The sequence below is a fragment of the Acomys minous genome (genome assembly GCF_964271855.1).
Source record: "Acomys minous genome assembly, chromosome: 8".
Taxonomy (NCBI): Eukaryota; Metazoa; Chordata; class Mammalia; order Rodentia; family Muridae; genus Acomys; species Acomys minous.
The window spans coordinates 119,020,561-119,048,338 of record NC_140489.1 but is presented as its reverse complement, the minus strand read 5'-3'; the positions used below and the strand labels follow the sequence as shown (position 1 = coordinate 119,048,338).

Genomic DNA, 27,778 nt, shown 5'->3' with positions numbered 1-27,778 from the left:
TCTCAGTGACCACTGTACCACTTACTTGCTTAGGGTCAGAAGACAGACCTGTCAGATACAGTGGGAGATGTTGGAACACACTGTAGCTCTGCCACCAGGCGGGCAAAGAGCTGGCCAGGTAGGTCACTGAGCGCTCTGGGAGCTGTGGGTAATGTGGGGGAGCCTGCGCTGTTGTTTCTAACATGTGAGCCAGACCCCAGGTGTGGGCCCAGCTCTTTGCTGGAGAATGAGCATTCTTGGTTCCATGTGCTGACCTAGGTCAGCTGAGCTGTGGAGGAGGGGCTCTCCCTAAGAAGCTTCCTTGACGTCTCACCCGATGTCTGTTTTCAACACAGGACTCCGTTCCACCTCTGGACACTAGCCTGCTCTCTCTGTGGCTGTGGAGGATGAATACGGGGCTGCGTGACTGCAGTGAGGGTGAGCCAATGCTGCCCTCTAGTGGCCAGTCCTTGTTGAGCAGACGCTTAGTTTTTCCAGGGAGTCCTGTCCCTTGGCAGAAAGATCAGAGAAGCTGAGCCCAGAGAAAGCTGATGGCGATTCAAATCAGTGACCCAGAATTAGTGGTGGTGGTGGGGGGGTCTGTGTTTTAGAGAGGAGAAGCATACACTGCCACTAGAAATATCGGGGGGCTGAAATGGATGGGGCCAAGGGTATTTGGTGTTAGAGCCACGACTGGGAAGCAGTCAGCAGCTGCCCCAGCAGGCTTGTGGACCAGGGTCCCTGTCCTCCATCCCCCAACACCCCCAGCCCCCCACCCCTACCTCTCACCCCCCCCACACCCCCGCCACAGGCCTCATCCAGCCTGCAGGAGGTGTGTTGAGCTGTGGCGGCAGCAGTGTGTGCCTGGCTTCTCTTTGAGTTTTGGATGGATGGAGAGGGATCTCTGGCCCTACGAAGAATGTCAGGAGAAGAGCTGGGGACTGGAAGGAACAAGGAAAATAGAAAAACTGAGGCAGAATGAGGGGAGATGGGGCTTAAGAAATAAGACAGGTGAAGCACGCAGGCCTTGAAACTGGGGTAGGAAGTGGGCTCAGTTCCCAGAACTGGGAGGGCGTGCTGGAGTAAAGGAGGCCTAAGTCCCACTGTGCCCTTCAGTGGCAGCAGTGGCTTGGAGGGCCATGCGCAGATTGGAGCCTTCAGAGGTTAGCTGTTCAAGCAGAGAAAGATGGGCTGTTTGGATTTTTTTTTTCTTCTAAGATTCCACGGAGCCTGGGTTTGGCAATGCTGGAAGCACCCAGCCTGAGTTTCTTTTCTGCAAGCTCTGGCTGGCCCTGTCCTGCCCTTTAGCCTGCCCCACCCCCACTCAGCGCTGATGTCAGGCTTAGGGAATCAGAGCTGCTGGGAATCAGAGTTGTAATCCAGAAGCAGACCTGGTGCAACCGCAACACCCAAAGCTACGGAGACCGCTGAGGATGGTGCCGGCACAAGACTTACCGTGGATGTGTGTGCATTAGTGCTAGAATCAAGGCCCCTTAAGCTAAGTGATGGCCTTTTCCCTGGAGAAGTAGGATTACAGGGAGATGAGGACTTGGGGTTACAGGAAGGCTTCCCAGATGCATGCTTGCACCCCAAGACAATTGTCCACCAGCTTAAGCTACAAACTGCACACAGCCCTTCTGGGATGTCTGTAGGCTGGCTTTTTGTGCCTTTGCTTGCTGGAGGGATCAAAATGGCTTATGCTGAGCCAGGCATGGTAGGGCACATCTGTAATTCCAGCGCTTGAGGTTGGGAGTGGAAGAGCCAATCGAATCCAGAGTTCAAAGTCATCTGCATAGTGACTTTGGGACCAGCACGGGCTACTCAAGACCCCGTTTCAAACAGATAAGCAAAGGCTCACACTTACAGGAGGGAATGCGTGCCCGGGCCTCACCTGTACCAACAGGGGTTTGATCTCAGCTTTGTTTCCTGATATCAACCGTGGGGCACCATTTCCCAGAGGCTAGGCTCTAAGGGATGTAGCCCGAAGCTCAAGTGTCTCTCTGATCACGTGACTTTTAGAAGTTTTCCCCTCAACTCTGCTGATGCCAGATGCTCACAGTTTAAATCGGCATAAAGTGGGCTAAGAGTCCAGCGTTGAATGAAAAGGAAACACCTCGGCTTACGCACATGTCTCCAATGTTCTTTGATTCTGGATTCATCTCCTCGTGTGTACCATGCCATCCACCCACTCCCCAGAGAACTAGTTCCTGAGAGAGCTCAGGGTTAGGGTTAGGGTTAGGGTTAGGGCTAGGAGCGACCTACTTTCCTCACACTGGCCTAATTTGAGTGAGGATTAAAACGGAGTTTTGATCCACAGGACCTGCTGCAAATCCCTTCAGCGTATACTCCTTGCAGCTCTGAGGTGCTTCGGCACAGTTTGCTTCCACAGGTCCCTTTCGGTGACCTTAGGTCACAGCCCCATCAGGGTTGAAAAGGAGAAGTTCCCAACAGAAGGCACACCACCATTCTGCATAGGCAGTGTTCTCAGTATGTCCCAGGCAGTTTGAGAGATGACCAAGAGGCATGAGGCTCTCTGGGCAGAGCAGCTAGAACTTGGCATTGTGCCCTGAGGCCACCACTGCCGGGCATTCATTACCATGTTTTATTCCCCTGAGGAAGCGCTGTGATCATATTATCTGTATGAATTGTGAGCCGGGCGTAATCCCAGCACTGGGGAGGCAGAGGCAGGCAGATCGCTGTGAGTTCGAGGCCAGCCTGGTCTACAGAGTGAGTCCAGGACAGCCAAGGATTACACAGAGAAACCCTGTCTTGAAAAACCAAAAAAAAAAAAAAAAAAAAAAAACCCAAAAAAAAAAAAAAAGAATAACTGTGGCCCAGACAGGGTGAGTGACACAGTAATGTTACAAAGCTGTCACCCAGCAGAGTGGAGATTCAAAACCAGAGCTGTTTTGTCTGTGAGTTTGATTTTTTTCCCCCTCTCGTTCATCCTCAGCTCTGTTGCACACACATAGATTGAGTCAATTAACCCACAGCCCCTCAAGAGCTGTCACCCCACCCATCTCCTCATGTCCCTCTTCTTCCTCCCCTGTCATGCAGACCAGGATGGACTTGAACTTGTTATGTAGCCAAAGTCAGCCTTGAACTCCAGATTCTCCCTGCTCCACCTCCCTACTGCTGGGGTCCCAGGCCTCTCCCACCTGCTTTTAGACACTTCCCAAGCCTCCTAGTGGTCACCTCCCTAACCACATCACCAGATCGATGGCCCAAACGGTGGGTCTTCTGATTCAACAGGACTTTAGTTAAACATTTTTATCCTTTCTTTTTCTCCCCCACGCATTCAAATGTCAGCTTTGCTGTCTCCTCTGGCCTTTTCCCTGCACTCCACGGAGACGACTTCTTTGGGGAGTCACAGTGATATCTCGTTCTAAGTCACGGACATCTTCAAGTGTATCTTGGCTTACATGTTTGACCCTAGACTTTAGGCTTTTCTGGGTCAGGGACCACTGTGATGTGTGCCCACTGCAGTGCATGGCCGGGCACTGGCACAGAGTAGGCGCTCAGCCACGTGCGTGTTAAGTGTAAGGCAGTATCCCGGAAATGATGTCTCAAAAGAAAAGAAGTGTGCAGTTGAGCGCATCTTCCCTGTGGAAAACGAAGCTCATTATTGCTTTCTTGGTGGCGGTCAAGAACAGTTCTTTTTGGTCCCAGGTTTGCTCTTAAGAAGCCTGGGCGCCTTTTCCTTGGTAGCAGTACTGCCTTTGGCCAGAAGATGGCAAGCAAAGCCAACAGGAAGGAGTAAGGTTCATTAGCCAGGCCTGAGTGAGCAGCTAGGGAGCCCGGGTTGGGAAAGTGCTTGCCAACGCTTATAAATATGCACAAGAGGATAAGAAGTGGCCTTGGAGGCAGGGTTTCTGTCTTAGAAAGGGCGGCTGAAGTGGAAAGTTCACAGCAGGTTGTGACAGGAGCTGCTTTAAAACATCCAGTAACTTCACTCTCAAGCTGGAACAGCCTTAGCGTTCTCAGCAGGCCAGGGCACCATCCTTGTCTGAGAAGCTCACTTGCTTACAGAAATCAGTCCTAGCTCCTGGTCCCTGACAACTCCCAGATGCCCTGGAAGCTTCCAGAGTCTCGAGCTCACCCTTGCAGGGATCTTTATATTGAACGGGGATTGGGAAAGCCAGGCTGTTTTGCGCTGACTAGAAAGAGGTAGCAGAGCAGACAGACTGGGGAGGTTCCAGCAGGGTGGGAATTTGCCAAACAGCTTTTTAAAAGAGTCCGAGGAGGCCAGCAAAGACTGCGTCCTCAAAGTATACACCTGTGCAAAAGGGAGGTGAGCCATTCCAGCGGCGAGGGCAAAGGTGTGGCCCTGGGAAGGAGTGAAATGCCTCCCTCCCGGCCTAAAGACTAGAGAGACAGATTTCTAAGGCGGTAGCCACTCCCCCCCAAACCCCCCCCCATTTTCTTGTGACCTAAATCCTCCCCTGAAGCCGAGCTGGGCTCTAGGCCAGGGTGCCAGTCATGGACAAAGGAGTCCTGTTCTGACGGCCTGGCCACTGTGCTTGCCTGTAGGGTCCAACAAATGGTGTAGGCCTCCCCCAGCCGATAACACAGAAATATACAAAGAGCTCGGCCCCTCTCAGGACACTAGCAACACTGCCCCCTCAGGTTTCCACTGCATGGTGACAGGGCTGTGTCCTCTCGAGGCCACTCGGTTCTGGCCAAGTGTGTGGTGGGTGCTGGGCTAGGCTCTTCCTCCAGTTGACCGCATTCTGGCTCCGTTTGTTTTTGCTAGCTGACTGGAAAGCCCCTTTCTTGGGGTCTTTGGACCAAGAGTGAATGACATCCCAATGTGGCCTGTCCCTTTTCTCTCTCTGTCTGCTCTCTCCTCTCGTTTCCCAGGCCCTTGGTGCCCCTGCATCTGTCATTGAAGAGGCAATGGTACAGGGCACTGATGGGCTGGCGACTCAGTGCTGTGCATAAGGGAGATGGGTCTTTTAGCTCTGTAGGACGTTTCTGTCCCTGCAGAATGAGGGTACCATCTGGTCACCGCGAGTGCACAGACAGTGAAGACGCAGAATGGGGTGTTTACTCAAGGTAGCCAGACCTCTCTTTAGACCTGGAAAGTTCAGAAAGAAAGAAGGAAAGGAGAAAAAGGATGGGGTGATTTCAGATGCACACACTATGTGTAGAACGTATGTCGGGGGGAAGTGGGGGCACTGAGGCACAATGGCAGGAGTCTGTGACACATTTCTAGGTGTCCGGAGGCACATCCTTCCAGCTTAAACAAGAGCTGTGTATTTACATGTGCTATGGCATCAGTGAAGAGGGCATCTGTGAGGAAGGGCATCCGTGAGGAGAGCATCTGTGAGGAGGAGCATCCATGAGGAGGGGCATCAAGAAGCTGGCATGAGAGTGGTCATGGCCACTTGTCACAGCCATTTGGGGAGCATTGCAACTACTTGGGCAAAGGCTGTGTAGAAATTAGCGTTAGGAGAATTAATATGGCTCTAATGAGGGATGACTGCAAGAAGGAGCCATTTAGGGGGTTGTGAGTTCTGGGTTAGACTGGATGATATGGGAGACTAAGAAGATGCCTGGGGACAGATGTTAAGCCCTTCCTACAGGAAAAATGGTCATGGTCACCTGAGAGACCAGGACAGCGGTATTGAGGATGACAGAGTGTCGCGCAGGAAAGCCTGATGTGGGCAGAAGGTGCTTTCAAACGGACCTTGTTCATGTGGCCACTTGTGTGGGCAGGAAAGCAGGCCCATAGTCAGATGGGGCTCTTCTGTGGCTTCTTCTCCAACTCTGGGCTCCTTGTCCCCTCAGAAGCCAGCCCTCACTTTGACTGTGCACTTGGCTCAGCCTCTGTTGCCAACCAGTTTTAGAAGTTGACCTCTTCTGGCCAAGGCTTTCCTCTGAGCTCTGACCACAGACCAGAACAGAGCTCTAGTGGCTTCACCCCATAGGAGGCAGGTGATCCATGCCTCAGTGCCAGGGCCCAGCTGCTTTGAAGGTGGGAAGAGAATGTTGCTCTGCTTGGCCGGCTTTGTTAGGCAATGAGACCCAGGGTTCTATCTGAAAAAGATGGAGATGGAGGGATGGAGGGAGGGAGAGTGGGAGGGAGAGAGAAAGAGAGAGAGAGAGAGAGAGAGAGAGAGAGAGAGAGAGAGAGAGAGAGAGAGAGATATGCACAGAAATAGAAGAGAACTTTCTGGAAGCTAAAAGAGGCAATGTGAGTCATCTCTCTCTTCTAACCCAGGCCCTGTGAGACAGACAGCTGCTCACATGATTGATGGCAACACTTATTTGCTGTAGTTTTCCCGGGATCACAGGTCTCTAATAAGTGCCCAGTGCCCTGCAGGAGAACACTGCTGCCATTGTGAGGGGGACATTTTCATTCTAAGGGAGTTGCAGAGGCAGGGAGAGGCATCCAGTCAACAGAGAGCTGGCAGGGGACAGGTGTGAGGGCCACAGAGGAGGAGTTGGGGGTCGGGTAAAGTCATCCTGGCCGGCTGCTCACTAGTGGCTCCTTCTCTCTCTGCGCCTCTTTTTCTCTCAGCTGTGAGGTGAGAAGGCGGCTGTCCTGGAACCTCCCCAAGCTCCTTTAGTTCAGGCATCAGGTGGGCAGGTGGGCATTGAAGGCTGACCTTTCAAGATGACCTCAGACCTGGCCATCTCTAGACTCTCAAAAACATCACTTTTTTTTTTTTTTTAACTTCTAGGCCAGTATCTAGCCTCATGTTCTTTTTTGGCTCAAAGTAAGAAAACCTTTTGAAGAGAGGTATCCAAGGCAAATTTCCAAATATTTTGAAAAGCGATGGAACCCTTCTATGAAAGGACGTTTTATGTGGACTTGAGAGAAGGCAGATCCAATCCATCCGTTTTGGTGGAAGGGTTCAGAGTTGCTCAGCCGACTGCCCAACTCCCAGGCTCCTTCAGAGACTCTGAGCAAGGCAGTTTAGCAATGGCTGACCTAAAGGCCAGATGAGCTAGAAACAGGCATGGAGACAAGGGAGGGTCCAGACTCCATGTCACGATATGGAAAGTCCTCTATAAGGACTAGCACAGGAGCCTCCCGTGTCTGCCATGAGGCTCTCATTGGAAACAGCCAACACGTCCATCAGACATTACAGTGTGACCATATGGAAGGGCCCTCTCCCCCCCCACTACCACACACTTATTTCAGCAGTTAATACTAGCAAACACTCTCATTCTGAGGAACTGAAATGTTTCCCAACTCTTTGCTGTGCTACATGAAGCAGGCTAAACTTTCTTCTTTGCTTAGAGGAACTTTTCCAGAATAAGTTGCATACCACAGACTGGCACTTCACATCCGAGTCAAATTCCTTTTGGGTGTCTTCCTGCTCCTAGGATGCAGGGCTGAGGATGCAATGTGAAGGTGGATGGTTCTAGAATAAGGACTCGGCATCCAGCCGCTTGCCGCATGGGTGTGGCGGCTTATGGTATCTCATTGATTCTGGCACCGGATATTTGGCAGCATTCTGTGTGCCACGCTCCGGCTTTCCAATTACAGCCAGGACGGCAGGTCCTGAGGCAGGTGAGTTAGGATGCAATGGTCACATCTGATGGCCTGGCCTATCACACTGGGCATCGCTTGCCTGCACACGCCTACTTCTTCCTGTATCACTTTCTCCTCACAGTTGCCAATAGGGAAAGTTCACGGTACTTACAAGGTCACGGCCATGGTAGCAGCATGTGGAACTGTGGCAAGCTGCCAGGTTCCCACCTGCATGAGGAGTGATGTGGTACCTGAGTTCTGCAGAAGGAGGTGGGTAGAGGAGGCAGGTGGGCAGTATCAGCCTTCAACAGCGTGGCCCTTCAAGGAGATTAGCATCAAGACTGCTGATGTGGCATGTGGAAAGGATGGCAACTAGGGCTGAGGCAACGTGTGTGTGTGTGTGGTGTGTGTGTGTATTATATATATATATATATATATATCTTTTAATACAATATATTCTGATCACACTTTCCCCTTACTCAACTCCTCCCATATCCTTCCTTTCCTATCTCACAACTCTACACCCCTCCTTCTACTCTCTTTAGAAAGCAACCAAGCAAACACAAACCATAACAACAAAACAAGAATCTCTCACACGCGTGCATGCGCATGCACACACATACACACACACACACCCCCCACATACAAACACTAAATTGGAAACAATAATATACAAGCAAAAGACCAATAAAGCAAACAAAAAATATGCCCAAACAAAGCGAAATTAGACAAAAGTCTATAAAACACCATTAAGTTCGTTTTGTGATGGCCAGCAACTGCTGGGCGGGAGCAGTGAGTGAGATGCCACTGAAGAAAGTTAATTTTTCCTCTGAAAGCAGATGTCAATTACAGATAGTTTCTTGGGTAGGAGTGGGAGCTCGTGTCTTCTTACTTCAAGGGCGATTTATATTTCTTCATGGATATGATTTCTATATCTTCATAGATTGACAGCTGTCTGACAGAAGGATTGCACTTGGACAGGGCAAAGGAGTGAGATTAGCACAGTTGTCCTTTACCACAGCAGGGTGGTATTCATGGCTGAGAAACTAGCTAGCAGAGTGGATTTGAATGCTCCTGACACAAACAAATAGTGCATTCCCAGCTACCCTGACCTGACCATTATGTGTGTTGTACACATGTTGTAAACACGTTATGCTCTACTTCCCAAATACATACAATTGCTATGTGAAAAAAAAAAAAAGAAGCAAGAGACTGGAGGAGGCTTGATAGTCATTCAAGTAAGTATTGGCTAACATGGCAGAGAGGGAGCCATAGGGGCCAGGGCATCCAACAAGTGTGAAGGATTGTGGGAGGAGTGACCTAGGACCAGATGGACCAATGATGTTCACTGAAAAAGGCAACTCGGGAAAAGTAGGATTTGGTCATACTGATTCTGAGGTTACCTGGCAACCAGCTGCTTAGTTGTCTGGAACTTGAGGTCTGTTTGAAGGTCTATACTTGAGCGGTACTCCAGATTTTAAATAGCAGTCAGCACCCTGGGTGTGAGTGGCAGAGGGGAACAAGGTTCTAATGAGGAGGTGGGGTGAAGTGTTGAGAGAGATGAGGGAAATATGAGGAAGTTCAGGGAAGGCACAGCAGTCAACAGAGTCAGAAAGGTGAGGCCTGGAAAGTTCTTTGTGCTTGGCAGGTCACTGGTGAAGAGTCAGTTACTTCGGCATAAATACATCGAATGCTGACAATAGACCAAGGACTGTTCCTAGACCCAGGCACCAGAGAATAACTCTTCCCATTGACAGAAGACAGCCAACCAAAAATTGACCCAACAAATTTGCTCCTGAGTAGCATCTCAGAAGGTGGCATGAGTTAGGCATGAAGAAACAGACTCAGGCCAATCCCAAAGGGGAGTTGAGGGCATGAGGCTGGGGTTGCAGCTTTACATGTGTTGGTCATAAAGTTCCGTACAAGCAAAGGCTTGAAGGTCGTCAGAAGCTGGCCACGTGTGACAAGGCAGGAGTGCGGGGGTGGGGCTTACAGGGGGATGTACAAAATGTTCTGAAAACATTGAGAAGGAAGCCAGTGTGCTGGAGTAGATGAGGAGGAGGAGAAGCTGGAAGGAGGTAAAGTCAAGAGAAAGAAGCAAGATGGAAGTACTCTGCTAGGCCCTGGTTGGTGGTGACCATGGCGGCAGCTGCTGCTGCAAGGGCCTGCTTTGGGAAGTCTTTGGAAGGTTTTGAGGCAATAGATAGTCTAGTCTGTGCTTTGAACGATGCTTTGACTACAGGATTCTTACAACCACTAGACCAGCAGCAGTTTCTGCGCCGGTGACTGACGGGTGACTTCGGTCAGGGTCCACACAGTTGAGATGGTCAGATGAGACGGAACTTTAGGTATATTTCGGAGGGAGAGCCATAAGAATTCCTGACAGATTGGCAAGTGAGATAGGGGATGAGAATTGGATCCTCGTGCACTTGTTAGTGGGAGCAACTTGGAGGATGGCATTGCCCTCAAATGAGGTGGAAAAGGTTGGGTGGGGGTTAGGTTTGCTGGACGCGGTGGTGCGCTCTTAATCCCAGAACTCAGGAGGCAGAGGCAGGTGGACCTCTATGAGTCCAAGGCCAGCCTGGTCTATGGAGTGAGTGCCAGTCCAGCTGGAGCGATACGATGAGACAACCATCCCAAAACAAACAAACACAACCAACAAACCAAACGAAACCCTACCAAAGTTTACGTTTGGAGGCCCAGTTTGGCATTGGATGGATTGAGTTTTATCTGTCCATCAGATGCTATGTGCCAGTGTGGCATTGGTGGAACTGGATTATCCTTGCTGAGGAAGCGACTGGAGGCGTGACAGTGGAGATTCAGGTTGTGGGCTACATGCAAAGACCATACATGTGGCCGTGAAAGAAAGATGTGCTGTAGAATGAAGGCACAGCTGGGGACCATGGACCAAACAAGACTCGGGTATGACCTCATTTAACAGGGGAAGGAAGGATCCCAGTGGGACCCCAGAAGCTGTCAGTCAGAAGAGAACATGCCCCCAAGGATGTCAGTCAGTGACGATGCACACAGGAGGGCTGAGATGAGGAACACATGCAGGTAGTTTTCTAGGTGATGACTGACAGGATTGGGAAACGAAGATATTTTGACTTATATTTCCGTAAAAAAAAAGAGAGAGAGAGAGAAAGAAAGAAAAAGAAAGAAAGAAAGAAAGGTGGTAATTGATGCTGGCATGGTGGTACACCCTATAATCCCAGCACTTGGAAGCTGGAGACATGAGGGTCATAAATGCAAGGCCATCCTAGACTATAAAAGAAGTTCAAGGCCAGCTTGAGTCATTTGAGATCAGGTTTAGAAACAAGCAAGCAAGCAAGCAAACAAACAAACAAACAAATGTCCGCCAACTGAGAGAAAGAAGAGACTTTGTCTGGCAACTCACAGAAGAATATAAAAGTTCAGAAGTGACCTTAAGGGGAGAGTTAATTGAGCTGGTGCCATAGCATGGTGGTGATGTTTTCTCCAGCAGCCCTGACCTCCTGGCTTAGGAGTTCAGAATTAAATCACCTCTTCTAGGGGTAGATGTGATGGAGAGAGAAAGATGAGAGAGCTGAGGTGATTGACACGAAGACAATTGACACAGACCCTCCTGCAAGCAGGAAGTAAAGCCAGAAGATGCTGAAAGACCAAAGAGCCAGGTAGAGCAAGGACCTAAGGGGTCAAGGTGAGGTCAGAGAGCAGATGCAGTGGGGGTGGGGGTGGGGGTGGGGGCAGGTTCGAGAGAGCTAGAGGACCAATACGGAGTGGTAGCTAGGTTAAGACAGGAGCAGGAAGGTAGTTCTGGGTGGTGGTAAGATAGAAGGCATGATGGGGCGTGGATGCCTCCATATGGAGAGAGGGCAGAGGAGGTGAAAGTGCCTCAGGGTGGAACGTGGTTGTTATTCACTTGGAAGCCATGTTCTCTCAAGATGCGAGCAGGAAGCAGGCTATGAGGAAAGGCGGTGATGTGCAAAGCCTATGTAGTCCTTAAAGAGCTGATAACAGAAATAAGAGGTTGAATGGCTTGACCACCAAGCCAAGAGAGGGAAGGGGCGGGAGAGGGCGCGGGCATTTGCCCTAAAGCCAAAGAGGGATGGCCTTAACTCTGTACCTCTTTCTGAAGTCCGGCATGTATTTAGACTTCTGTATTCTCTCTGGATCTCTATTGCCACTGTCTTGTCTCCTATAGCTATGTAAGATATACATTTTTGCACCTATTTTTATTTATTGTGTGTGCTTATGTGCTTGTGGTGTGCATGTGCATTTTTTGCATGTTTTTTTTTGTTTTGTTTTGTTTTGTTTGTTTTTTGAGACTAGGTCTCTCTGCGTAGCCTTGGCTGTCCTGGACTCACTCTGTAGACCAGGCTGACCTCGAACTCACAGCAATCCACCAGCCTCTGCCTCCCAAGTGCTGTGATTAAAGGCATGCTCCACCACGTCCGGCTTTTGTATGTAATTTTATTGTGTGTGCATGTGTGCTTGTGGTGTGTATGTGAAGGAACACACACACATTTTAATCTGTGTGTGTATGTGTGTGTGTGCATGTGCATGTGTGTATGTGAGAGGTGAGTATAGGTACACATTTGCCACCGTGTATTTACGCATAGAGGTCAGAGAACAACTTTGGGAGTTGGGCTATGCCTTCTCTTCACTGAGCCGGGGTCTCTCTTGTTTCTGTCGCTGTGTCCTATAAATCGGACCAGCTGGCCTGTGGGCTTCCAGGAAGTTTTCCTGTCTCACCTCCATCTCTTCACAGGAGTGCTGGGGCTTTTTATGTGAGTACTAGGGCTCAAACTCAGGCCATCAGGTTCACACGGCACGTGTCTCTGCCTGCCGAGTCACTCCACCTCTCCCCCCACCCCCACCCCCACCCCGTGGCCATCTTCTACAATATCATTAGGTCCCTGAGAGCAATTCTAAAGCACTCTCACACTATAGGTGAGCAAAGCCAACTTGGGAGAAAGCTAAAACTTTTTCTCAATAAACCCTGCACTGCCTCAAAGACATTGGGAGACCTGGCCAGTTTGTGGTTAAACACTGGGCTCCTTGCCTGAAGCCAACTGATGACAGTTTGTATTTTGACAGGAACACCCCAACTCCAAAGCTCAAGGTCTGAGGATTGTTGAGCGCACATGAAAAATAAGAGACAACCTAGGGTTCCTTGTGTGTCCCTATAGAGACCCTGCAATCTAGAAATGCTCTAGAAAACCTGCATTTTCATGCATTCTTAGAGCCCTCAAAACTGAGGCAAAAACAGAAGCGGGCAGAAGTGATGCCAAGCCCCACGGACTCAAACTTGCAGAATTACGTGTACAATAAACAGCAAACTGTAGGCAAAGGCAAATATTTAATTTGAGGTGGAGTTTTATTTTCCTTCTGTTGGGATAACAGAAAGCTTGGATCAAAGCCGCTGGGACTAATGACCAAAAAATCAAATTACATGTCATTATATTGCCTTCAAAGACTCCTGGGAAGCCATCAGAACACGCACCGGTCCTTTGTGAAAGTCGGACTCGGTTCTTCCAGATTGAGAGAGGCAAACTGAGGAGGAGGTGGGTGGAGGCGACGTAATTATATTTGATAAACTTAATTAAAACTTCTTAGCGACGGTAATGGGGTCTGCTCTAGCAACGGAAAAATTAGCAGGTCAATTCCTTTGATGGATCAAGTGAACAAAAGAAAAATTAACCAAGTTTCTAGAACCTGCTGGCTTCGAGGCACGACCAGATCCTAAATTATGGAAGCCACTTTGGGACTCACTAATACACCTTGGGCTGTGTATTAGTGACAGGCCACAGATATGGAAATGCAGGGGACAGAAGGATGTCACAGCCCCCACAATGCTGGTCTAAGCTCGATTTTGATAGTCTTCTGCATTTGGCATAGGCGCTGTCCATAGTTGGCTCGGGGAATGTTCCATTTGCTTGCTGAGTAAGGAGATGCGGCTCTGGTCTTGCTATAGATGTCGGGTTCTCATGGCGGAAGGCTTTAGTCTACTCATTGGCTTGGTTTTGGCCTTAGAGACTGAGATCACTAAAACGCTGCAAACAAAAGCCTAGGTTAAGTTGTTTTAGCATAGGCAGTGCAAGCCAAGAGCTAGTTGTAATTTGGCTCAATTAACATCGTGACTGTAGGGAGGGTTTTGCCTACGCTGCTGCAGTAATTCCTGTTCTGAGATTTGGTGTTCAGGGAGGGTAGTTGAACGACCTTTCAGGATCATGGTCACTTCCGTTCCACTCTTCCTCTCTCTGCTCTGAGATCTCCTCCTCCTCTTCCTCTTCCTTCTCCTCCTCCTTGCCACTTGTTCCCCACGGTTCTCCACAGAAACTACAGTGATCAAGAATCTCATTTCCCTCTGAGCTTATACAGTGGCTGCCTCCCAAGCGGCCCCTCCCCCACCCTCTAAGTCTGTCACCTTTGTCCAACTCCAGTGGCACAGTCATAGCTCATAGTTTCTTGTTCATCCCCTGCCTGGGGACGGTTGGTGTTTGACGGATGAACTCTCCAACTAAGTCTTTTGCCAACTGTTTTCTGTCTGTTGTCAGAAAAGCTTGAAAACAAACCAAAGGACTGACTGTGCTACTCACGGAGCGGCCATCGGGGGAGCCAGCCAGAGGGCGAAGGGCCATCGGGCTCTCCCTCGTCCTGCCTGAGCCTCTCAGTTACTTCATTCATAAAACAAGGACTAGAAGGAATCTCCACCCTGGAGGTTCTGCAAGGATTCAGGGAGTGGCCTTTCAGAGCATGCTTGACACCGAGGGTCGGCGCTGGAGCAGTGGGAGAGCCAGCGATGATTGACAGCTCACAGCAGTCCATCCCGCAGGGCGCTCTGGGATGCCCCACATGTTGAACATTCCGAGGAAAGACACATGAGAGATAACTCAGGGTTGACTCACATTTTAAGAAGAGATTAACATTTGAAATTAACATTTTAAAATGAGAACTGAGCCTCCAGTTCAAATCTTTAAGCTTATGAGAACTCTATTTGACAATACAGAAAATATTTAGAGTTACATTACATGTTATTTCCTCTTAAGTACTGAAACCCTCTTAAAACTAAATTTTTTTCTTATTTATTTTATGTGTATGGGTGTTTTGCCAGTCCATGTATATGTCTGTATGCCATGTGTGTGCCTGGAGTTACAGATGGTTGAGACCCTCCATGTGGGTGCTGGAAGTCCTTTGGAAGAATAATAAGTGCTCTTAACTACTGAGCTATCTCCTCAGCCACTATCTTAAAATGTATACACTCCATTTTAATTTTTAATTTTTCAATCTGTTTAACTAGTCAATATTATCTTCTGAGATACCTCATATTTTCCAAAACTATCCTGAGTACCTGAACATGTTATCTGTCCCTACTCTTTACAAATGTAAGAAAACAGTTTTCTATTTAAATGTATTAGGTCTAAAAGTAATACACACTTTAAATCAGAACCACAATTCTAAATGGTTAGATATTCTCATATAGAAATTCTCTTAAACATGACATCGAGCTGAACATTATATATCATGTTCCTAAATTTTAATATCTTACTTTTAGAAAACTTTAGTCATTTCTATACTTAAATTTACATTTCTATGGATGAGAAAGACAGGTCTACAGTAAGGAAACAGACCCCAGGCAGAGCACAGAGCTTGAGTCATGCCGAGGACACGGGAGCAGGATGCTGGTCCCCAAGATCCAGCAGTCACCTCAGTCCCTTACTCCACCGTGAACACCAAGCTACACAGGGCCTACTAGCTGGTGACTTTGCAACCCTCCCTTAGGGTGCAGGCTACTCTATCTCCTTCTGCTAAAGTCATATTTCTTTAGCTTTACTGAGGAACCCGTGGGCATCTGCTCCCGAATCTACCGCTGCAGACTGCTTTTAGCATCTTTCTTTTCTTAAGATGTATTTTTATTAATTATGTGCACGTGCGTCTGTGTGTGGGTGTTTGTATGCGAGTGTAGGTGCCCCAGAGGTCAGAGGTGTCAACTCAGCTGAAGTGACAGACAGCTGGGAAGCACCCTTGGAACTGGAGATATAGATGCTCTGTGAGCTGCCTGACCCGGGTGCTAAGAACCAAACTTCGGTTCTCTGCTAGAGCAGTGTGTGCTCTTCACCACTGAGCCATCTCTGTATACCCCACCTCCTATTTTCTCATTGCATGAACCTTATCACTGAATTTATGATAGAGAAAGATCATGCCTCATCTCCCCTGGCCCCCATATCTTCCACTTGGGGATGGCTACTATTCACAGCTTACACTTCTACTTTTGTCTAATGTGGTTTGACAGGGACTGAGCTGTCCTCCCTGCCTGGAACAACAACAAATTCAGATAGAGTCTATGAAATAATGCCTCCTAAGACTTCACATATTGGACTGGAGAGATGGCTCAGCGGTTAAGAGCACTGCCTGCTCTTCCAGAGGTCCTGAGTTCAATTCCCAGCAACCACATGGTGGCTCACAACCATCTATACTGTGATCTGGTGCCCTCTTCTGGCCTGCAGGTGTACATACAGGCAGTGTACTGTATACATAATAATGAATAAATAAATCTTTAAAAAAAAGAGAGAGAGAGAGACTTCACATATTAGGCTGCGAAGGACAGTAATTGCAGAAAGTTCCGTCTCTCCCCACTGCAAAAAATCAAGATGGTTCCTACAATTTTCATAGCTGACGCCTGGAGAAAAGCCCATAGCTATGGGGTAAGGAGGATGATTAGGAGGAGCCATGCACTCACTTATCTCCCTAAGTTCATGTAGCTTCAAGAGTGGGGAAGTCAAGGTGGTGGGTCTTCACGGGACAGAGGGCAGGAAGGGGAGGACTGCGTGAGTGCCTGGCTGTGTGTGCAGGCTGGGCCTCGCCTCTGTTGACTCCCAATCAGTGCTGGCTGATGAAGAAAGCCCCTTCCACCTGCCAAAGATCCACCTGAGTGAGAATGAAAGGACCCCAGGGACTGCAGCCAGGGAAACGGGCAGGCTGACTGCAGACCTTGCCCTCGCCCCCAGCTCCTCTGAATGGAAGACCCCAGTCTCACCCCCAGCCAGCAGCTGAACACCTGCACCCTGATTTTCCTGCCCCCGTCTCAGTGGATCAAGGTCTTCGTCTCTTAAACTTCCTCTCCAACTCTTTTCCTTATCCCAGCCCACGCCCCAAAAGGCATTTCCTGGGAACCCACAGGCAGGAAAGCGAGCAAGCTAACTGAGGATTTTTTTCTCTCTCTCCATCCCTCCCAGGCCAATGCCCTGTTCTCATCCCCAGCTCCATAACAAACCTTCCCTTATGGCCTCTCTGCCTCCATTCCCAGGGGACTAAGCAGATCCTGGTGGAACGACCTGCCTTTCCCTGTCCAGTGGACTCCCTCAGATGCCGGCTTCCTAACTCTCGCATCCTCATTCCTAAGTACAAAACCTAGAAACACATTTTATCTGGACGCCCAGTGGCCACACCCATCAGGATCCCAGAATTCCCCACCAGGCAGCACACAGCCGCCACACTCCTAAGAACCAGAGAGGGCAACAGAAACCAAGGACCAACCACCCAAGAAAGACAAGATCAGATATCAGCACCTTGAATCACAATTTCCCCAAACTCAGATGCCCAGAAGCCAGTGCAAAACCACAGTCAATACAAGGCAGGACAATGTGTCTCCACTAGAGCCCAGCAACCCTACCACAGCAGGCCCAGGTACTGCGACATAGCTGACGAGCAAGAAAAAGACCATGAAATGATCATTATGAATACAATAGAGGTCCAAGAAACATGCCTAACATCAAGTAAAGACATCACCTCAGAGTAAAAAAAAAATGGAAAAAGATATTCCAAGCAAATAGACCTAAGAAGCCAGCTGGTGTATTCATTTTAATATCTAACAAAATAGACTTCAAACCTACACTAATGAGAAGAGATAGGGAAGGACACTATACACTCATCAAAGGAAAGGTCCACCAAGAGGATACTGCAGTTCTTAACATCTATGCACGAAACACAAGGACACCCAAGTTCGTAACAAACAAACACTACCACAACTTAAATCAACATTTACCCTCACACACTGATGGTGGAAGACTTCAGTACCTCAATCTCACCAATAGACAGGTCGCTCATCCAGACAAAAGCTCAACAGAGAAATGCTGCAGTTAACTGACATTATGAACCAATGGACCTAAGAGATTTTTATAGAACATTTCACCCAAACACAAAAGAATATACCTTCTTCTTAGACCTTGTAGAACTTCCTCCAAAACTGACCACACACTCAGACACAAAGCCAGTCTCAGCAGATACAAGAAAATTGAAAGAACACCATGCGTCCTATCTGATTATCACAGGTTGAAGATGGATACATCAACAGAAACAACGGAATGCTTACAAACACATGGAAATGGAACAACTCACTACTGAATGGAAAATGGGTCAAGGAAAAAATGAAGAAAGAAATGAAAGGCTTTCTAGAATTGAATAAAAATGAAAACACACATACCGAAAATTACGGGACACAATGAAGGCAGGCCTAAGAGGCAAATTCATAACATTGAGTGCCTACATGAAAACAAACAAACAAACAAACAAGCAAAAACTGGAAAGATGTTATACTAGTAGAGTTACTATGCTGTCAAGCGACAGCATACCTGAAAACTCTGGAACAAAAAGAATAAATGGCAAGAAATCAAATTTAGGGTTGAAGTCAATAAAATAAAAACAAAGAATATATAAAGAATCATTGAAACAAAGTATTGCTATTCAGAGATGATATGATGGTATACATCAGTGACCCAAAAAATTCTACCAGAGAACCTCAACAGCTAATAAATATCTTCAGCAAAGTGGCTGGATACAACATTAATTCAAGAAAATCAATAGCCCTTCTGTATACAAATGATAAAGAAGCTGAGACAGAAATTAGGGAAACAGCCACAAATGATATAAAATATCTTGGTGTAACTCAAACTAAGCAAGTGAAAGACCTGCATGACAAGAACTTTAAGCCTCTGAGGAAAGAAATTAAAGAAGATATCAGAAGATGAAAAGATCTCCCAGGCTCAGGGATTGGTAGGATTAGCATTGTAAAAATGGCCATCCTACCAAAAGTAATCTACAGGTTCAGTGAAATTCCCATCAAAATACCTACACAATTCTTCACCGTTCTTGAAATGACAAATTTCAACTTCATATGGAAACACAAATAACCCAGAATAGCTAAAGCAGTCCTTAATCATTAAAAAAAAAAACCCAAAAACCAAAAACCAAAAAAACAAAAACAAAAACAAAAACAAAAAAACCCTCCAGAGGTATCACTATTCCTGATTTCAAGTTATACTTTTGTGCTATAGTTATAGAAACTGTTTGAGCCAGGCGGTGGCGGCGCACACCTGTAATTCAACCACTAGGGAGGCAGAGGCAGGCACATCTCTGTGAGTTCGAGGCCAGCCTGGTCCACAAAGCGAGTCCAGGACAGCCAGGGCTACACAGAGAGACTCTGTAATAGAAGGAAAATAAACAAAAGCCCAGCATGTTATTGGCACAGTGGAAACAATGGAAACAAGTTGAGGGCCCAGACATAAATTCACATGTCTATGGATACCTGACTTTTTAAAAAGAAGCCAGACACACACACTGTAAGAGACAACATGTTCTACACGTGGCACTGCTCAATTTGATGCTTGCATGTAGAAGAATCCAAATAGATCCACACTTACCAGCCTGCACAAAACTCAGCTCCAAATGGATCAAAGACCTCACCAGAAAAGCAGATACTCAGAACCCGATAGAAAAAAATGTGAATAGCCTTCAACTTGTCAGCACAAGAAAAGACTTTCTGAACACAACACCATTAGCACAGGTACTAAGAGCACCATCAATAACTGGGACCCCATGAAACTGAGGATGCTTCTGTGTGGTAAAGGGCACCATTATTCAGACAAAGTGGTAGCCTGCAGATTGGGAAAAGATTTTTACCAACTACACATCTGAGAGAAGACTAATATCCAAAATTCAAAAAGAACTAAAAAAAGAAAAACCTAACTATCAAGAAAACAAATATTCCGATTTAAAAAATGGAGCATTGATCTAAACAGAATTCTTAAAAGAGGAAAATCAAATGGCCAAGAAACACTTAAAGACATGTTCAACATCGTTAACCATCAGGGAAATGCAAATCAAAACTACTTTGAGATTTCATCTTATACTCACTGTAATGACTAAGATCAATAAACTAAGTGAGATGTGATGCTGGTGAGGATGTGGGATAAGGGGAAGTCTCGTCCATTGTTGATAGGAGTGCAAACTTGTGCAGCTGCTATGGAAGTTAGTGTGATGCTTTTTCAGGAAGATGGGAATTGATCTGTCTCAAGATCCAATTATACCACCCTTGGGCATATACCCAAAGGACAATCCATGCTCCCACAGACACACTTGCTCAACCATGTTCATTGCTGCTCTATTCATAGTAGGCAGAATTTGGAAACCACCTAGATGTCCATCAGCAGGAGAAAGAAGAAAGAAAATGTGGTACATTTACACGATGGGGTATTACTCCATTAAAAAAATTTGCAGGTAAATGGATGGAACTAGAAAAAAAAAAAAGGCACCCTGAGTTAGATATCTCAGACCCAGAAAGACAAATATGATATGTATTCACTAACATGTGGATCTTAGCTGATAAGTCAATGCTAACTAAGCTACGATCTGTAAACCCATAGAAGTTAAGTATAGACTAAGGGCCTTGGGGACAGATAGATCTCATTATGAAAGGAAAATAGATAGTTATAGAGAGATTAGATAGAGCTGGAAAGTTATGAGAAGGACTGGACTAGGAGGGGCAAGTGGGGGGGTGGGGAGATGGGGGGGTGGAGAGGGGAGTGAGGGATTATAGGGAGAGACAGCAAAAGTGAAGGACCATCTGAGGGGTAGTATGGAAACCTAATACAGTAGAGTCTTCCTAAAATATATACATAGAGCAAGGCTATCTAAGTAAAATCACCAAATAGTGAAGGAGACAGATCATCTGGCTCGTGTGTGTGTGTGTGTGTGTGTGTGTGTGTGTGTGTGTGTGTGTGTGTGAGAGAGAGAGAGAGAGAGAGAGAGAGAGAGAGAGAGAGAGAGAGAGAGAGAGAGAGAGAGAGAGACCAAGTTGCCTTTCTGTTGGTGTGATAAAACTATTATTGTGGGGTTTTCACCAGAGAAGACTGCTCAGACATGGGTTAAGCCAATAGAAAATCATTATTCCCGCATGGCACTGAGCCTTTCTCGGTGTGAGCTTTTATTAAGCACAAAAGCCATGTTTGGGGGTGTACATCCTTCAGTTAACAAGGACAGTCAGCCAGAAGTGGGTCTACTGACGCCAAAAAGCACGGTTAGTACCTTGAGAGTCTTTCCTGGAACAGCATGGACTTCCACGGATTAGGCCTTTGTTTTAGCTTTGGCACGCAGTGCGTCTGCGTGTTGAGTTTTACAGGCGGAACGGTACCTCCATCATGGTATCAGTTGTGCTGAGGTCTCAGGGCCTGCTTAGGTCTGGGGCTCTGGGACAAAAAAATACTGGTCAAAAACAGCGTAGGGTGGGAAGTGGTTTGTTTCCATTCAGAGCTCATTACAGGAAGCTGAGGCAGGAGCTGAGCAGACACTATGGAGGGGTACTGCTTACCGGCTTGCTCTTTATGGCTTGCTCAGCCTGCTTTCTTACATGGCCAGGACCACCAGGCCATGACCTCAGCTCTTACCACAAGAGAGAGAGGAACTCAGGGTGACGCGCAACCCAGTGGTAGAGTACTCACCTGGACTGCACGAGGCTGTGAGTTCCAGGCCCCAGTGCTCAAGAATTAACAGAGTAAGAGACAGAGACGGGACCACAAAATGCAAGCAGAAGGAAGAAAGATGTTAAAAAAAACAAAAAGTGGGAAGTACACGAGGACTGGCGCTTCACTATGTAAAGTGAGGACTAGGACCTGAGTTTGCGTCCCCAGCACCCAGCTGCGCCCAGCAGTGCACATCTGTAATCTCAGTGCTGGAGGTAGGGACAGGCAGATCCCAGGGGCTTGTTTGTCTGCTTGCTTAACGGGGACCGTAGCTTCAGGCTCAGTGAGAGACCCTGTCTCACACACACACACACACACACACACACACACACACACACACACACACTACACAGATCAAAGAAAAAGCTGGTACTGAGAGAAGGTCAAGAAAATGAAAAAATAAAAATAAAAAATAAATTAAAAAAGGAAAAAAATTTAAAAAAAAAAAGAAAAATGATAAGCCATTACCAAACTTACAGGAACATAAAGAAAACACAAATGACCAATATCAAATCTGAGAGAAATGATAACCAAAGAGTAGTAAGCTAGAATTACATAGCAATAAAATAATATGAATTTTATGTCAATAAGTTTGGCCATTTAGATAGAATGGATAAATATTTTGAATGAATAAATCATGTTTTTTCACTCAAGAAATGACAGGAATGGACATGAAAGGAATTTGGACATGCATGAGCAGATTGGAATTGCACTGTTTGGGACTGGAGAGACGTCTCAGCAGTTAGGAACACTTGCTCTCCCAAACCTGTAGTTTCCAGCACCAAATTCGGCAGATCACAACTGCTTGTAACTCCAGCCCTAGTGATCCAAAGTGATGCGTCTTCTGGGATGCATGGGCATGCGCACACATGCACATGCATGCACTAAAAGACATTTCCCCAAAGAAATCTGCACTTTACATAACATGCAGATTTTCACTTTTTTTTTCCCTTTAGCCATTTAAAGTGTGAGGTTTTATGTCTTTGTGTGCATTTAAGTGCAAGAAAAAATTTCATTTTTCTAATTATAAAAATTTTAGCCTTCTGGGCACAGCTCTTTCTCACGCATGCCAAGTCTTGAGGGGAAACGCCTGTCACCCCAAGCTGACCTGCAGAAGGAGGCTTCCAAGGATGAGCACCTGGAGATATGAAAACATGACCCACAAGAAGCTTATTCAAAATGGCGTGCTTGGGCGGCTGCTTAGGAGTGGATACTGCTCTGAGTTCAGTCCCCAAAATGACCTGCCTCCCAGGTGTCTGCAAGGACAGCGTGTGTGGCCACTGCTGTGCTCACGGTGTGGAGACAGACCCACCCCAGGGAGTGATCCAGTTCAAGTCTGCCCAGTGGCCAGGAGACCCCATGTTTCTTGAATCTGTCTTCACTTTTCCCAGCAGAGTTTGGGGGCTGAAGTTGAGGCACTGAGCAGTTTGACCCCATATCTCAAACTATTTTAATTTAGGAACCCAGTTTCGGTGGTGGAGAATGAGCTAACGGGACTCGTCGGCTGTAGAGGCGACGCTGACATCACCCATTTGAGTGCACTGCCACATATTTTCATTGACTTCAGTAAGATGGCCATGGCTTAGGAAGCCCACTGAAGAAACCGTAGAGGGCTTAGTGATCAAGACGCTAGAAAGTCTTGTGTGTCTCTCTCTGGTAAGAGGCTTTGGGGACATGGGCTTGGCGGGGTGTGCAGTCCAGGGAGCCTGCACATGTATTCCTTGCCATCATTTTCTCTAGCACGTGGGCCTTGGCCAGCAATCTTGCTTCTAACCAACATCCTTTATATTTTCAAGGAGAAAGGGTCCCTGAAACTCTCACACGGCAGGACACGTTAGGGTGACAGTACCTCAGGAGAGCCGAGGGGGAGGGGTTTGTTTTGAAGGCTGCCTGTGGTCCTGTTTTGTGTTTGTTCATAAGAGTTGTGAAAAGTGGAAGGCCAGAAGAGGTCGGGGGAACTGGACTCCAGCCTGGAGAACTTGGCCAAACACACACCATCTTGTTCCAGGAGCTGAGGTGAGCTTTGCATTATGGGTACAAAGCCTGGTAAGGGTTAAACTGAACAAAAGCCACGGAACATGCTACTTCCTCCAAGAAAGACTAAGTGCAGACACCCAGAACAGTGTTCACTGGCATCTATATTTAAAAATCCTATTAATTTCTGAAAATTGTTTGTGTGGCAAGCAATTATTCAAATATTTAAGTAGTGACAGCTGGGCAGTACCTGTTTCGGTGCCTGAGCTCAGTCTGTCTTTGGAAAAGTGATGCCTTTGTTATAAGGGCCTTAGAACATTTCTTGGATAAATAAAATAAAAATAAAGACATGAAGCTTCCAATTTCCCGACATTCTTAGGGTCTTGTGTCATCCATAAAAACCTCAGAGTGTGGCTACCCCACACAGAAGTCAGATCAACCACACAGCCCTTGTTGACACACGAGCCTCCTTTTCTGGGGAAGGAGCCTGGCCTCTAGGAGGTAAATACTGAAATGGTCAAATATTTGTATAAATTATGACTTGCCATGCAAACAATTTTAAGAAGTTAGCGGAAAATTTAAGCACAGGGGGAGGAGCACCCCCCACTTTGAGACTATCCCTGGCATCATTTCAATTCTTAGTCTCATTAAAAAAAAATTTTTTTTTACATCAGCCTGCACTTGAGTGTTTTATAGAGTGTAATGCTGGTATGTCCACTTCCCACTTCATCTCAGCCTGCTTACGTAGATGTCTTGTGGATTTAAAGGCTCCCTTCCGAGGCCACGTTGTAAGGCACCAGCCATTTGAGTGGAAGGAAGCAGCCCTCACCCCTAGGAGAATCTGATTTGTATTTTCCCCTAGAAACAGGATGAGCAGCTCCAGTTCGGCGGTGTCATGGGAAGAGCTGTTCTGAGTGCAAATCAGAGAGCAATCTGGGAAATGAAAGCCAAAGCAAAGGACTCCAGTGTAGGTGGGGAAACTTGAAACTGCCACTGCAGCGCTGCATGGGGGGAGGGGTTCCCTGCTGCCCTTGGTGACCTTTGGGGTGGAGTGGAGTACTCCTGGACCCCTTGATGTTTGAGAAAGTTCCACCCAAAGGCTCTGAAGGAAATTTCATCCTTTACTGCACACCAGAGAGAGGAGTTCTTGTGTAGGACACTCTGTTGAGAAACATACAGTTGCTTGTTCATTTTGCAGAGAGATAATTGACTTATCCTAACTGGAAAATAAAATGATGGCTCATTTTCATAAAATCATCTATATTTATATGGATACTATGCCCATAAGATACTGAATCTACTGAGTGTTTCATGCCTGACCAGTGGTGAGACTTAAGACTGGGCACGGAGGCACTTAACAGGGTGCTTTAGGCCAAGGCCTCCCTGTCCCCTTAAGATCTATGGCAAAGTGGAGGAAAACCATCACATGTCACAGAGCCCAGCTGACTGTCATTTAAGTAGCTCACAGACCCATACCCACTGTAGAGTCACGTGCAGACAGGGCTGTGGGCCTCTTCTTTGCTGACTACATTTTTCTGGGGCCTCTTGGAGGATGACCACGGGGCCTGGCGGGCCAGAGCCCTTTCTGAGTCAGGAGGGCCACTGCCCCTCCAGCTGTCCTTGGAGCCTCTGATGTGGTTGGTGATGCACTTGCTCCCTAGGCACTTGCTCTGGTGGGCCTATAGAGGAATATCACCCAAACCGTGTCCCCTGACCATCCTGATGCTGCTGCAGTGACTTGGTGCTTCTGTGTCTTTGCCTGCCCCAGCCTACCAGCAGGCTTGCCATGCTGGTTAGTCTTCTCTGGGCAAAGTCCAGCTTGTTGCTACCCCGTGGTGACATTTCTAGAATCAGACTTTGATGAGAAATCCCATCTACTGCCTTGGCAGGCAGAGGAGGCTTCCTTCAGGTGCCCTTTTCTTCTTTACGGGCGTAAAAAAAAATGCAGCCAAGAAGTTGACATACTGAGTTGACACAACTATGCCCACCCACTGGCTTTCTGATGACAGAGCCACTTACCGGCCTGCCTCGTTAGGGGACAGAGGTAGGGACTGGCTAGAGGGAACCAGGAAGGAAAGCTGTGCTGCATTTGCTTTCCCTCAGTGTGCGAAAGGAGACCTCCTTATTTGCAGTTCCAGAAGATTGGGGCTGCAAGATTCCTAGAAGTCACTTCTACCATTCCTCTGGAACATCTGGTACCCAAACAGGTCACATGGCTTGCTCAAGGTCAAACAGAAATGAATGCCCTAAGCTAGAACTGAAAGCATTAGGGCTCTCTCTCTCCTACCTTTTCTCCTTAGCCTTAGCCTGTCACTCTGTGCCTCCCTGAAGATGTCACCTTTAGTGTCCCTGAGCACTGCTCTTGCCCGTGAGCTTCATTTTGAAGACGCAAACATCAGACTTCAACAATGCCTTTGCACTCTCTCTCTCTCTTTTTTTCCCCCCATGAGAATCTTCTGCCCTGTGGTTTGTGGAGGAAGCTGACTAGCAACCTAGGTGACGTGGTGTTGTCACAGAGAGCAGTGGCCGTTAAGATAACACATGGGTCTAAATATGTCAGCAGGTGCAAATGTCTTGTCCCGCTAGGGGTGCAGGAAGCATTCTCACCCACTAACTGCAGGTCACAGATAGGTCTCGGAGATAGCACAGTGCCAGGGGTCAAGGCAGACACAGTGTGGTTTTCTGTAGACGGTTGGTCACAGGGTAAGGCGATGTAAATGCCCCAGTGGTCATGTGGGTGCCTCTAGGATGAGTGACTCACTGAGACACGCAGTTCTGCAGCTATCAAGGACTAACTACTTTAATTTTTATGCTCTGATCTACTCACTGATTCTAAGTTATTTCTTAGACGTTTCAATTTATTCTTTCCCTGCCTAAGCATCCATTCATTTAATCTATACATAAATTCGTGCAGTTAACTCTGAGTGCCCTCTTTGTGTTCACCACGTTCTCTTCCCTTTCTGAAACCTACTCCAAATTCTTTAAGAGCCTCCCAGGATTCACATCCTGACTGGGCTGAGGCTGCCTGTTACACCCTGTAGAATTCTTCTGTTCTTTAGGCTTCCTCTGTCCTGTCTGCCCCAGGCACGCCAGGTACTTGCGTGACAATTGACCTCACCAACTGCATAAAAAACAACAACAACAACAACAACAACAAACAAAAACAAAAAAACCCAACTGAAAGTATGTTCAATAATTTTCAGCCATCTCAGTTCATGTGCATTGTCCTACAGTACCCAACAGGCATTTTTTTTTCCATTCGCATTGTAAAGGCGAGAAAGATTAAGAAACTTGCTTGTTAGACGTGTGAGTGTGACAGGGTGGGACCCTATACCTGCGTTCCCCACACTGTTCCTGCCTGTTCCTTTTATTCTCGGTTGGAGCTCACATGATTGACATCAGCTACAGTCTCGTCTATTGAATTGCCCACAGCTACAGAAGAATGCCTAGAAACCATCAAGACACTAAGGACACATTTGGTTAAGTTATGGCCGTTTGGATAAGCACATATTCTTTGAGCTGAGCCTGGAAGGAGATGAGAGAGAAGATGCAATGAACACCGCTATCTTAAAGCAGCTTATTAGGATTCAGCTACCATATTACCCCCACCCCCACCCCCCACCCCCGCTCCACAACAGAGAGGTCAATGTCTGGGCTAGCCTTCGGCAGAGGAGGCTCTAATTCTGGTGGCACAAACAGGCAGGACAGCTTGATGAATTAAGATCTTGTAGAGTTCTGCATCTTTCTTTTGAAAGTCTTGGCATCCGTATCAACGTGGCTCACACTTGCTCTTCATGGGGTTTAGCTTTATATCCTGGTCAGTTTATTTTGTTTAACTTTACGTTTTTATCCTGTGGTCTCTAAGGGTCTGCACCATGAGTCTAATAAATTATCTTTACTCTCTTGATTCAGAATTATATCATTAAATTAACAAGGGTCTCTCTAACACTGGGTGCCAGTTTTATCTAATTGCATAGATATTCATGTTGTCTGTTGCTGCTAATTTTAATGGTATGGCCTAATAAATGCTTATTATTAGGCTTTAGTTAATTTATCAGTGTTTTCTAACCTACAATAAATCAAACAAAACAAAACCACAGGCACCTGCTGTATTTTAGAATAGCTTTGGTTCACCTGGGGCAGGGCAGATATTAACCCCCTAAACTACCTTCCATATCTCCCATCCTCTACCCCACGCTATCTGTTCTAACAATTTCTATCTGGGCTACCTTCCATCCATAGTCCCAAAACGCTTGCTACGGTTGTTCATCGGGGCCACTTCTTTTATGTGGAACTTCAAAGTTCCTCCTCTAGTCCTGCATGGCTGGTTCCTATCCCATGGCGGACCTTCTCCGCCCTCCTCCTCCAGTCCTGCCCACCTCCCAAGCTCCTCTCTGTCTCCAAAAGCCAGCAAACCCTCACCAGATTATCTTCCTCTGGTCCTACCTGGGTATCTGCATTATTTATTAGTCAAACAGGGAGGCAAGGTTAAATAACAATATTTGGGGTATGTGACAGTCTGCAGTAAGAATATTAGCGTGGGGGGGGGGGGCAAGCAACTAAC

The 27,778-nt window shown here is 47.1% G+C and overlaps 2 long non-coding RNA genes across 2 annotated transcripts; one reads left to right on the top strand and one right to left on the bottom strand.

Moving 5' to 3' along the window:
* Positions 1-36: 36 nt before the first annotated feature.
* LOC311603252 lies at positions 37-14,139 on the top strand. Its single transcript, XR_014781020.1, has 3 exons — positions 37-118; positions 336-417; positions 14,002-14,139. It is a non-coding gene; the product is annotated as an uncharacterized lncRNA (long non-coding RNA).
* On the bottom strand, positions 12,821-20,964 carry LOC311603253. Its single transcript, XR_014781021.1, has 3 exons — positions 20,807-20,964; positions 14,044-14,285; positions 12,821-13,497 (listed from the first exon to the last, which is right to left on the bottom strand). It is a non-coding gene; the product is annotated as an uncharacterized lncRNA (long non-coding RNA).
* Between the last annotated feature and the right edge of the window lie 6,814 nt (positions 20,965-27,778).